Source organism: Amblyomma mixtum, chromosome 9 (genome assembly GCF_055824585.1).
Source record: "Amblyomma mixtum isolate Tamu chromosome 9, ASM5582458v1, whole genome shotgun sequence".
In the NCBI taxonomy this organism is placed as follows: domain Eukaryota; kingdom Metazoa; phylum Arthropoda; class Arachnida; order Ixodida; family Ixodidae; genus Amblyomma; species Amblyomma mixtum.
The window spans coordinates 38,046,749-38,058,365 of NC_143020.1; the positions used below are offsets into that span (position 1 = coordinate 38,046,749).

The 11,617-nt window shown below is 44.3% G+C and overlaps 1 pseudogene; it reads left to right on the top strand.

Annotated features, from left to right (window-relative positions):
• Positions 1–999: 999 nt before the first annotated feature.
• On the top strand, positions 1,000–10,413 carry LOC149328780 (uncharacterized; annotated as a pseudogene).
• The last annotated feature ends 1,204 nt before the right edge of the window (positions 10,414–11,617 follow it).

Genomic DNA, 11,617 nt, shown 5'->3' on the forward strand with positions numbered 1-11,617 from the left:
TGCGGCGCGCAATGTAGCCACGATAGTTTGGAACAACTAGAATTGTTTCCGCCTCCCTGCAATCTTTCGAAATAAATCTGGTCTTTCTTGTCTGGTTTGGTTTGTCTGGTTTCTCTTTGTCCACAACACGTTGGAATACTGACCTCTTGACTTGGGTTTGCGCAATGTGCGTCTGAACAGACTTTGTTTCGTTTCCGGAGCGACAAACAAGTGCTGCCTAATGTCACTATGTAGGACTGACCAATGTTCACAACCTCGAGCACGCAATTTTCGATGGGGTACTAAATTTACTACAATGCTTACCCAATGTAACTCCCACTTCTTAAATAACAAACTGATGTGTGAAATATTAAATACAGCAAATGGCCATTGTTTTTACGAACAGGCTGTCCCTATATTTTAGTACCTTGTCACAGAGGATGCTTGAAGACTTTAAAAGCTGCATCAATATTTCCTCGGGGCTTCATGCGAGCGGTTGAGTTCAGCGTCCTCCCTACACATGGAAAACAATCTAAAAGCTGGTGAGTACTGATATATGCTTGCAGGACGAATCCCTTTAAAGTTTGTCATCAAACGTTTTGGCTAGAACGGCACTTTTGAAGACGTAGGTTCGATCCCGGCCGCGGCGGTTGAATTTCTTTGGAGGAGAAATTCGAGGCCCGTGTACTGTGCGATGTCAGTGCACGTTAAAGAACCCCAGGTGGTCGAAATTTCCGGAGCCCTCCACTACGGCGTCTCTCATAGCCTTAGTCGCTTTGGGACGTTAAACCCCATAAACCAACCAACCAACTTTTGAGTTTACAACTTTTTTACGGCCATTTAGCCAGTGCATTCACTGCAAGCCTCTTCCCGTGTTTTTGATATCCATAACTTTGGAAGCACTTGCGTAAAAGTTATTTACGTGGTGGAAAATGGCTATTGGTAAGGTCTTGCAGGGAGACTTTTTAAAGTTAAATCTTCATTGTTCATAGCGGCCGGCGCTCTTCACGCGAACGAACAATGACTGATGGGAAAGCTGAGGTTTTGTTAACAGCTCTTGCCGCTCTTGTCTTGCAAAGCCTAGGAGCGCTCGCATACTGGTCTAACTATCCGGAAGTTCGCAGCGACCTGCAAAAATAGCAAGACCTCAGCAGGGTGTGTGATTTGGCTCTCCTGCTTATGATTTAGGGGTGTTTAACTCCCCAAAGTGACTAAGGCTATGAAGGACACCATTGTGAAGGGCTCCGGAAGTTTCTAGCACCTGAGGCTCTTTAACGCACACTGACATCGCACAGCACGCGGGCACCTACCTTTCGCCTGCATCGAAATGCGATGACCGCGGCCGGGATTGAAAAGCGTAGGTGTGGGGTCAGCAGCCGAGCGCCATATGTGCTGAGCCACCCCGGCGCAGTAAAAATATCAGCATTGCGACAATGATGCCCGTGTTTTAGTCGGGCAATATTTTTTTTAAACGCGTCCGTGCTCAAATGAGAGGTCAGATTAGCCAGCTAGGAAACTATTGGACTTAGGCTGGGGACTCATTAGCACGTTCTAAGATGAAGGACAGCAACAGTGTGAACATTTCTCTACAATATGGCAGTGTCGCTAGAACACACCTTTTGCGACTAGGCATCGATACTTTTTATATAAAGGATTTCAATACCGGGCTCCTTTTTTTATACGTACCGTCTTTGGGAAAACTAACAAGGCTGTATAGTTTGCTTCTAGCTTGTATAGTGGAGACCTTGTGGCCTTCCTAAAGGTCCAAAGGTGTTGGAAGGTAAGAAGACCCCCAGTCCTTCCCTTTAACAACCATTTCAGCTTCAGGGAAGCTGTAAGGGCTCCACTGTACGAGCTAGAAGCAAACCATGCAGCCTGTTAACTTTTGATAAAGACTGTACATGTCTGCCTGCCGAAAGGTGAGTGGCATTCGTCCCACTTGAATATAAATTCGCAGGTGCCGTATCCTAGCCCACTTTCATTTGTGAAGAACTGGAAAAGGGATGTAGCATGGAAGATTATTATTACGCGATGCGATACCGGTAACTTTTTTTACCCGCAAGCACATAGGCTTTTACGTGCTAGACATTCACTAACATAGTTGTCCTTAGAATCCGGCACCAGGCAGTTATTTGGAAAATTTTGTCAATAACTGTTAACCTCAAGTTCACAATAATATTAAATTTAAAGTTGACAGACTTAGCATGGCTCTTTTTAGGCATTAGTTGATTAAAACAAACAATTCGACGAGTTATCCATGCAAAAGGTAAAACATCAAGTAAGTATTGATTGAGACACACTTGATCAGCGCAATAAGGCTGAGAGTGAAAGCTCTGCAGCTTTGCCATGAGCATCGCAGTAGAAGAAAAATGATCCTAGATCGGTGACCGAACACGGTACCACCACCTATCGAGAGAGCAGCCACTCAAATGCCTAATGTAGCTAAGACTTATTAACACACACACTTATTAAAACTTATTAACAAGTCAGAGCGAGAACTGCATTAGTTTAATGGACAGGAATGCATGTAAGGTATAAATATATACCAAGCTAGAAATTCTTCGACTTGTGGTGAATGAAAGTGCCAAATAAGTACATATTAATCCTGTTACATCAGACATCGAATCCTTTCTTTTCCATGTTTACAGTGCTTCCCAGACCTAGGTGAATGGATCTGCATGCACAGAAACTACTACGCTGATCCGGACTTTGGTGGCTTATCCAAATGTCTCAAGTTTCACAGGTACGGAACCTACGAGAATTTCACCACTCCAGTCGCTATTACTTTCGGACAGAACGGATCAACGTAAGCACAGAAAGCTCACGGCTACAAAAACGCGACTCCATAGGATGCCAGTTGTTTGCAGTAGATCACAACCTCTTGTAGGCTGTTTGATTAGTGCGAAGCGAAACAATACGCCGACAACACAGGCGCTCATTTCCAACTAAAGATACCTTGACCTTCGTCCCTAGCTGAATAGCAGCACATATGCCACCAATTTGTTCCCTGTGTTCCCGTTTTCTTGCCACTGATCCAACCCTTATGCATTCGTACAGAGCCCTTATTCTCTGTCTTAATCATTTTTATGTGGTAAGTCGTCTCGATGCACAGTTTTTTTTTAGTTCTCGTATAGTTGGTTTATGGTTAATGGGGTTTAACGTCCCAAAGCGACTAAGGCTATGAGAGACGCCGTAGTGGAGGGCTCCGGAAATTTCGACCACCTGGGGTTCTTTAACGTGCACTGACGTCCCATAGTTCACGGGCCTCTAGAATTTCTCCTCCAAAGAAATTCAACCGCCGCGGCCGGGATCGAACCCGCGTCTTTCGGGTCCGCAGCCGAGCACCATAACCACTGAGCCACCGCGGCGGCAGTTCTGGTATAGTAATGGAGTTCTCGACTAGATTTTCTCCGAAAGTTGGGAGAATAAAGTTCTGCAATTTTCGCAGCTGTGATAAACATGATAAAGTACAAACAGTCTGATGTTTCTTCCGAATCAGTATTTTTAGCACAATGACGTTACTTTGTTTTCACCCGAAACCAGCTTTTTTTCTCGCCGCCAAAAGAGACAAACTACTTCAGTCTACACTAGATGCACTTTATATGCGTGTTTGCATCCTCACCGGTGGAATTTTGCTCGGCACCACTAAACCAAGGACGGTTCTTAACTTTTGTTGATGGTTATAGAGGAGAATCAGAGGACTAGAATGCGATCCCTGTTAAACTGAGAAACTGACGACCTTGGAAATTGTTATTTACAAATGGCGTTAGCCGTTTTCAGCTGCGTACTCGGCAGCTACTGTTCGTGGCAAGGTATATGGCGACTCTGGCGAAAAAAAAAGAAATTGGCTGTGGTTTAGCTCTGGTTAAACCTGGAGGATTGCGAAAGCAACAACTGCGCGTAGCCATATATTGTTGCGTGAGCAACATTGCCCACAGCCTAGCCGTTTCGCGTGCTCTTGCACGACCATACTGCGCATGAGCGAGGAGCAAGTGACGTCACTACGCACAGCTGGCGTGCAACGCCGCGCGCGCTCACCTTCCGTTCCTTAAATTATCGGAGTGTATAACGTTGACAACGCCAACGCCAATGAACACAATGAACGCCGATGGCCAATGGCTTCAGCGCCGCGTTTCCGGCACAACCTTATCATTGCGTGCAGCTCACATCTTTCTCATCACCCAACGTACCTAAAGCTCGATTCAGGCGTTCACTGACCCAGGGAGCTATTATGCGCACTTCCTTTCCTTAAAACGATCGATGTGTAATACATGGTCACCGCCAACACCAATGAACACAACGAAAGCCGACGGCCTATGGCTTCAGAGCCGCGATTCTGTCAAAACGTTGTCAATGCCAACGCATGCAGCACACACCTGTCACTGGTGCGACTTAACTCAAAGCATGGTTTAGGTTTCCGCTCTTCCAAGATGGCAGTTATGCTCCTTCCCTCCGGTTGAGGTGTCCAGCAAGATGTAGACACCTCGGCCTCACCTCACGCTACGTATATCCTGTCATAGCAGAGGTGAGCCACTGCCAATTTCATATACACGCAAACCAAGCAGATGGCGATGCGCGACCGCTACTGCGCATCAGTCACAGAAGGAGAGACAGAGAGAGAGAGGGAGACTGTCGGCGAGGCGAAGGAAAGCGCGGCGGCCGCCCCGGCGCGCAGCTGAGCGCAGTGTGAAGTCACCCGCTCCTCGCGCATGCGCAGCTTGGCCTTTCCAGAGCTCCGCGAAATGGCTCGGCGAGTAGTGTAGTGTTGCTTTCGCAAAACAAAAATGGCATTCTCTCAGCTCAGCTATGCCAGTATATTTGTAGCGATAGCTCACGCGCGGCGCTGGCGGGCGCAGTTTATCCGCGGCGGCTCCTCGCCTGGCGGCAGTGGAGAACTCTGACGTCATGCGCCGCGCATCTGCTGCTCCTCTCTGGTTTGTCGCATGCGCACTATCGGCCTCCCAGACTCACGGCGAAATGCTCGATTAGGTAGCGTAGTCTAGCTCTCGCTACAATAGCACGGCCGCTCAATTCTCAGCGAATAGAACGATTAGTCAGGATTTTAGAGCATGCATAGAAGATTCTGATTCTATATTTCGTTTCTGGCATCCGAGAAAACTTTTACTTTCCAATCAAGCATCAAGGCCTGATGCCTAAAAATTTTTATTCACATTCTAAGTATAAAACTACCTTTATTCCCACTCCGTTTTAATCACCACTCAGTTAAAGGCAGATGGCACGCACAAGATCTTTTCTAACACATTGCTTCGCCGGGAATATTCTAGTCCTTCATTCACTTTTCTCCGAAACATAATACAGGGGAGCGACCTATTCAGGGACTCCAGGTTTTTGAGCATTATAACAGCACATATTTCAAGCTGCAGAGCTAAAGGTCGAATTATTGCTTTCCTTTTCTCACTTTGCCTCTTCTAATATTGGTACTGCTACATCGATGTTTTCTCCCTATTAATGCAACATATATTTTTAGCTCGTCGCAGGTGCCCACCTTGGTCCACGCCTTCATTTCCGAACATAGATGGTCTACAAATGAGTGAAGGTAGAGCATAACTTCAGCTATAGCAGGGCATCGAAATTGTCATCGTCGCTACGTAAAAAATCCCCACACAACTCTCTGACTAAATCTAAGACTAATAAAAGTTTTCCAGGCTGCAGTATTTTTAGGTATTTAGCCTCTGCAGGGAGAATTAAGAGATGCGCAAAAATCGCGCAATGTGCATGTAGCGAAACAAAATAACTGCGTTTCTGTCGCCCTGAAAATTGCTTCAAAACATTTGCAGGGAAATAGTTTGCAGAGCCTTCACACGGTCATAACTTTATTTGCAAAAGAAAGTTGGTTGGTTTATGGGGTTTAACGTCCCAAAGCGACTCAGGCTGTGAGAGACGCCGTAGAGGAGGGCTCCGGAAATTTCGACCACCTGGGGTTCTTTAACTTGCACTGGCATCGCACAGTACACGGGACTCTAGAATTTCGCCTATATAGAAATTCAAGCGCCGCGGCCGGGATCGAACTCGCATCTTTCGGGTCCGCAGCCGAGCACCATAACTACTGAGCCACCGCGGCGGCATTCGCAAAAGAAGCCACTGCTTTCACCATTTCAACTAAAAAAAAAAATATAAGGACGAGTGTTCTACAAGTAGATTGCATGTAATGCGACTGCGCTGCGGTCTGGTGAAGTAAGAAGTCCCGCCGGGATCTTCCCCTAACAAAATGGTCGAAAACATAATCTGTTCGTAGAGTGACGTAACTCAGGATATACAAGAAAAGGTAAATAACAACGTCAGGTTCGAATGAAGTGAAACGGAAGCGAACGAAGCAAAATACTGCAAAGTGTCATTCTCTTCTTGTCATAGGACCGGGAGCTGTAAGCTTAGCTCTTCACCTTGTTACACAGGGAAAAACATACACAAGTTCACTCCTGATGACGGTGATTACGCAGCCTTGTAAAGTACCGAACATTTTCATGTTACTAGCTGGAGCAATCAAAGTGTTCAAAATGAGGGGTGTTAAATGCAAACCGGTGAATAAATTTTGAACGCTATCCTTCATTTTTTATGAATGCTCCGACTATAATTCAGTTCAATGAGTGAAACTTGAACAGGAACTACAGGAAGTCTTTTACATTTTAAAGATGATGTAATTGCCTATTAAAGCGGCGAAATTTTTCATTCGTCTCCGCATACCAAACAAACCTACGTTCAGGAAAGAGAGTAATGACATCCTAACAAAAAGTAATGCATTTTCAAAGCATGGGGCTTTGTCGTAACAAAGTAAACAAGGCCCATCGCAGGTGAACAAACGGAGTTTTGCTTCGAAGCATTCCATACCGCGCCACAAGTCAGAAATCTTGTACAACATGATGTCATCATCAGTGTTGTAGGCACAACAGAAAATGGCGAGAAGTCTAAACATCAACGCGGTTCGAATAGGATATAAAGTCACTGTTTTTAATGCTAGCGCAAAAACGAATTCTTGAAGAGCTTCAGTTTCAAGCTTCATACATTCTATTACTTAAATCTAATCTAACCGTAAAAAATCTACTTTATCTTTGCTAATCCTTTCTAGAGAAGATGCCGTGCGACATATAATCAGTTGCCTTAAGTGTCACCTGATTCTTGCGACGTGAAAAAGTACGTGTACAGATTAAAGCCGCATGTCGCAATATTTCCGTTCGCACGTGATGCGGAAACTGGGCATGACGACTACAATATTCTAATGAGAAGCCTCACATTAACGCTCAGTCTTAGGAGTAGGTACTCCTCACCGTCTCTATGAAATCTTCGAAACCTTAAAAAAAAACTGCTTGTTCATTATTAGTCTTATTCTGAGAGAGCCGTTCTTAACAATCAGAGCATACCTCAGTGCAATATAGAATGTAGAAAACAGGAATCGTGCCGTATTTGCACTTTGGTAACGTGTTGTGTACTGAGCATATTTAAAACACGTTCATGCGTACTTAATACGCTGCAGAAAAACTCCATGAAGTCTAGCTACGCAGCCCAGCCCTAAGTCACAAAAAGATTTTCCTAATAGCCTCAAGGAACATTTCCGCGCGAAGTTTGAGTTTATCTAATTCTGCACTTAGGCAGTGCGCTAGAACACCTTATGTAGATGCGACAGAATACAAACATACGAATGCATTTGCAATTGTGGCTGTGAACGGGAATGATGACCACATCGTCTCGGCAACAATCAAAACGAAATCCTCTGAAACGGCAGAAGAGGTGGCTATAACCCTCGCCCTAGCGCATACCCAAGAGAGCATCATCCTCAGCGACTCCAAAATTGTTATCAATAACTTCGCAAAAGGCCGAATTACAAACACCTCCCTTAAAATCCTTAAGGCAACGAAATTCTCACCAAATTATTCCGAACTAATATGGGTCCCAGCCCATTCCGGGAATCTAGGGAGCGAGGCAGCCCACGATAAAGCCCGAGGTTTCGTCGATCGGGCAGCGGATGAGTCTGGCTCCCTGAATTTCACGAAGGACTCCATGATCACATATCATGATCGCACCAATCATTTTAAACTAGAGAGGAGAATTTCCTCCTCCAGACAAAATACTTACTAAAGAACAAGCGGTTACGTGGCGTCGTCTACAAACCAGATCGATGCGCACCCCACCAATCCTCGCCCACATTTATCCAGATCTTTACAATCCAAACTGTAAACACTGTGGCCAACGAGCCACCTACGATCACATCCTGTGGGAATGCAAAATAGAGCCACCTCCGGGTGATCTAGTTACAGCTCCTTCTCTCGAGCGGTGGGAGACCGTGCTGGCTAGCTCTGACCCCAGAACGCAAGTTTTGGCGGTGGAGTGGGCTGACAAAGTCGTCGAGGGCTATGTACTCTCGACCACTTAACGCGACCTCTTACCAAGCTCTTTCCGGCGAATAAAATGTTTTACAATCAATTGCTTACACATGTTGGATGTTAAAATACAGACAAATTATTGCTCAAGTGCAGCTAATGAAAATGATTGTCATCCCTCATTTGATTTAGTTATCTAAAATTTGCGCAAAAAGATGGCGTCCGGTGTTAGGACCAGGTATAAATCTTTAATATTAAGTTGTTATAGAGAGGCTCCAGCTTAGGTTTATTATTCACGCTCTGTGAGAAAAAAATTACGTAAGGAGCCCATTAAAGTGAAATTAGCGTTACAATGAACGTTACTGATTTTTTTTGGTTAGAGAGCGGTATATGCGAGGGGCTGCGGTACTGTAGGTCCACATTATTGCTTGGTGGTGAAGCAATGGTTTTTTTTTAGAAAAGTGCAGCAGTGTTATTGGTTGTCTTTTTTTTACTTTTTTCTCAACAGAAAATGCCTCCCTCGAAGATTTTTACGCAATTTACGTGGACTGTTCAAGCTGTTCTGTTTTGGTCATCGCTACACCGCAGATGGTAAGTGCTTAGCAACCTGAACGAATCTCAATAAAGTTTAAAAATGACGACCACTTACTGAAATTACTAACAATACTCCTGCTTTAATCACCTGCGCATATACCCATTTCTTCTCGTACTGCACCAAAAGTAATGGTTTTTGTCTTCGCTGAAAGTACTTCATACTGCCCAGGGACAAACAGGAGCATATTTCAGGGTTGTGTTCATAGGATTGTGTTCGCCTTTAAATAAATACTGCCTGAATGCTTTTCTAATCGGTTTTCAAAATATTACAGTTTCTGTTAGGCACAAGCTATTCGATTGTTTTGAGAGTAAAGCACGACTCTGCGCAAAGGTTTCAATCAATGCTTCTGTTTTTTGGCCCGCTTAGCAGATGCTACTCTCTATTGTTGCGAACACCGACGACGGCCCTTAAACGGTTGTACGGTTTTGAGTTATTTCCGGCGTAAGCGTGTCAGGAAGTGGAGGCGTATCGGCAAATGTAGAAGAAACAACAAGGCTTCTATTGGAGTGCATATTACAATAGCCACGTATTATTCTGAACTTTTTACTATCATCGCAAGTTACGTTGCCGGCCCTGTTATGATGATTTTTTTAAAGAGCGAGCTCCAGTATAGAGATCACACATATTCAGAGTTCGACAAGTTACAATGAGCGGAGAAATATGCCAGCATTTCTCTTCCCCGTTTGTTTTTTAGACAAGCTGAAACAATCATCTAACGCTTCAAGATTTTGCTGGCAATGCTCTGTGCAAGGAAACGTGTCGGAAGTAGTGCGAAGAAGCTAATGCACTGAAAAAACAGTTCGAGTTTTAGTCTTTAAACTGATCTTATTTTGAATAGCATCTAGCAGAACCACCGAAATCAATTCTCGATCTTACAAAAGCACCTATTTTCTCCGCCATGTACCGCATGATTCCGCGGATAACAATTTCTGCACAATGATGGATGCAAAGGCAGCAGCCTATATTTCTGTGAGAAAGTATCATGTTTAATCAATAACTGATTATCAAACACGGGTGTTGTCCTGGGCGTTCATGAAATCGTTTATCAGACTTTTGTGCACAAGTGAATGCTTTTCGCCACAACAGGTAGAGACAATGCGATCAGGTCCTAAAATGACCACCGTTCCTAAATTACTAAGCTTCTCTCGGATAGTTCACCGCAACACCTTACCTGCAATGGGCACAGAACATAGAGGCGCCAGTTGGTGGCACAAACCGGGTAGCCAACCCTAATTTAAATTTTGCATGTGGATGTGGCAGATTCTTACAGAGGTCGAAAAGGCCAATAGATTTGCGATCACCTAGCTAAAATCTGCTGTGTTTACATTTGATTCCTCACTTCTGCTTTCTTTGAATTTGGCTCAAATTGAATAGGCCGTGGATGTTCCCTGTGGCGTCTCAGAGGAATTTTGCGAGAACCAAACCACTGCTGCGAGTTCATTTAACGAGAACTGCGGGTCGTCGCCCAAGTACCAGGTGTACGACCCTCGGACATGCGATTTCTAGCCGGAAGATCGGAAGATCGCAGTACAGACAATGTTGGCACATCTGCTCAGATTGGAGCCTACAGCTCGCTTATCGTAGTCGTCACTTTCAGCCTTTGGTACATGTTCCAATTTTTTTCTGAAAACAATCCTTGACGTGGAACATTCTCATTAATAAACTACATGATTTTTCAAGTGTCCTTACCTCGCTTTGAGCATCTGTTTCATCTTTCACTGGGTAATGGTAGGTAACCCATAGCTTAGAAATCACCATTCTTTAACAAGCATAACCAGAGACAGCACAGGGCTTCCCGCAAGGTAGCTTGTATAACTTCAAAACGCGGTACATATGTATTCTTAACTTTTCCTACTTTACCCCTTTTTTGACTTGTCTTTTGTATAAATTGTACTTTGTATTTTCTTATTTCTGCAACATTATTTGACATCTATAATAAAGACACTCCTAATTCGGCTCCTTTCATAACCAACTCGATCAAAAAGCATTTCCCTTAGGTATCTTTTGTATCAGTGATACGTTTGCTATTTTGGTGTTATTTTGCACAGAGTAAGAATCGTGTCACGTAGTGGGGACGGGAGTCAGAGAGGCAGCGAATGGAGTGGCGAAAAAAACTTGATTAGGCATACCTGCGACCACAAACAACTGAATAACTAAGCGGCAGCATACCACTAAGCGTACTCGGTGGTCGTCAGAGTGCCCGCCTCTGTCGGCCATGCTCCCTATAAAACTGACAACGAATTTTAGGAATAAGGCGTGCTACCATATGGTAGCTCCAACAATCTGGAACAACGCAGAATTGTTTCCACCTGGCTGTAATGTTCCGAGATAATTCTGACTGTGTCTTGAATCAGAATCATAGCGATGAAGCCGCATCCTGGCAGCATTAAGCGTAAACAAAAAAAGATTACGAAGCCTTGCGGCATTAGCCTTCGCTTGAAGAAGCATCTAGGCGATGCTTTAATTTAAAATATGGGCAAAAATAAACAAAGCGAATAAAAATATAGCCACTAAGAAAATGCAAACAAGGAGTACTTTTCTTTTTCCAGTGAGGTTCTGGAAATAACAACAGACGAAGCGCTACGAGCGTAGCTTAAGAGATGCCTAAGGCCTGATTGGGCAAGTTAAACAAATATCAAAAAATACAGAAGAACAGAGCACGTGCACACTCACAGGCTCACACAGATCAAGCACGTCGTGACATAGTACT